This window comes from Arachis ipaensis, chromosome B09, assembly GCF_000816755.2.
Source record: "Arachis ipaensis cultivar K30076 chromosome B09, Araip1.1, whole genome shotgun sequence".
Classification (NCBI taxonomy): Eukaryota; Viridiplantae; Streptophyta; class Magnoliopsida; order Fabales; family Fabaceae; genus Arachis; species Arachis ipaensis.
The window spans coordinates 6,650,315-6,652,317 of record NC_029793.2 but is presented as its reverse complement, the minus strand read 5'-3'; positions in this window follow the sequence as shown (position 1 = coordinate 6,652,317).

Sequence of the window (2,003 nt, the reverse complement as noted above, 5' to 3'; positions counted from 1 at the left end):
AACAATCACTGGCGAGGTTTATACCGTCGGATTTATTCTGACAGTAAGCATATTACCGGTGGATTTTTTTTATAAATCCGATGATATTCAACATTTTTCTTGTAGTGTCAGCTACTATTACTACTTCTCTAGGTATAAATTTTAACTAAATTTCACATATACCACCATCAAAACTTGATTTTCAAATATAATTATAATTAAACAAAATATAAAAAACAATCAAAGATAGTAATTTTTTATGTAAATAGAGGTAAATACCAAATCGGTACTCAAAAGATTTTAGCGCTGACAAAATAGTACCTAACTTTTGTTATTGACAAAATAACCCTTGAAAGATTTTGAAATTTGACAAAATCACCCAATCGTGAAAGAATGACGTCACAATAAACGAACAAAATGCTGATGTAGTCGTCAAAAGAGAGTTTCGATGATGGCAGAGAGCTCCAATGATGTTTCTGGCGACCTTCTTCTTCGTGTTCGCTGCTTCTTCTTCTTTTTCAACATGCCGATGCATTCCCTTCCGCCATGGCAACTAAAAGAAGAAGACCACCATGGCACGCCACTGCACCTCGCCGTGTTTTTCGTGTTCACCACTTCTTCTTCAATATGTCGTTGCGTCCCTTCCGCGTCCCCTCCGACATGGCAGCACCTCGCCGCTGCGTCCCCTTCCGCCATGGCAAAGAAGTGTCCCCTCCGTCATGGCAAAGAAGAAGAAGAAGAAGAAGTTGGAAACATCGCTAGAGCTCTCTGTCATTATTGGAGCTCTATCTCTTCCGACAACCACATCAGTGTTTTTTGTTCACTGTGATGTCATCCTTCCATGGTTGGGTGATTTTGTCAAATTTTAAAATCTTCCATAGATTATTTTATCAATAACAAAAATTAGGTACCATTTTATCAACATCAAAATCTCTTGAGTACCAATTTGATATTTACCTCTATATAAATACCAAATAATATTTATAATATCTACATAATTAATAAACAATTATATTTGCATAAATAATCATTTTATCTCTGGTTAACGTTTTACTAAACAAAATACAAATGAGACATGATATAACACTATAACTATTGAATAAAAACAAATACGAACTACTCAGTAACAAGAGGAAATTGTTTGTAAAAGTAATTCACCTTTCAATTAAATTCTTGTAATATTTCTAAACCATGTATGTAATTTTCAGAAAGTAAGCTGGCTGGGGCTTTTCAATTATAAAAAGTGGACCATTTTGAGTCTCCCTTAAAATGTTTAAAAAATGAAGAGGACCATGTCGTGGAGTTATCCTGAAAAATTATTGAATTTAAAAAAATGCAAATAAAATAACAATCAGTAATATATTCTTATCAAGGACCGTCATATACACTCAATCCATGGCATCATCGATACAAACATATTCATGAGTCATGAGTCTCTCAAAGCAAAATTAAATTTTTGTTATGTGTTTAGTTTTTGGTCTCGTGTGTTGCATACTTCTCATGGGCAATAACAAGAAGCCTAATAGGACTTGGACATGGGGCTTCATTTAAAGCTCCAATAGTTGGATTAGTTATATGTTATTTATTTTATATATTGTACTTGTCAAATTGCATGCTTTTTTTTTTTTCAGTTGACTTAGAAAATTTTTGTGAAGAACAAATTCTGAGATGAGAATGGAAAGAGTTTGGAGAATAGAAAAGCATTTTTTACTTTTTTGTCGTGTCCTATTGACATTCCTAATTAATGTGATGGGTGATTTAAGATTTTATGACATTATATTTATAGGTATAATAATTTATGTACATTTTCTTATTAATATAAATTCTTAAGAAGAGTATAATTCCATGACAGAGATATAAATGTTACGTGTGATCCTCTCCATTAGCAGTGGGCAAACGAAGCTATAATGGGTTGAGTTGTAGAAATAAAGTTGAGTTATTGATGTTATGTTTAAAGGGTTTAAAAGAAGAATTTAATTTTGATAGATTAACAGTCTAAAATGTTTTACACAATCTTGTAATAT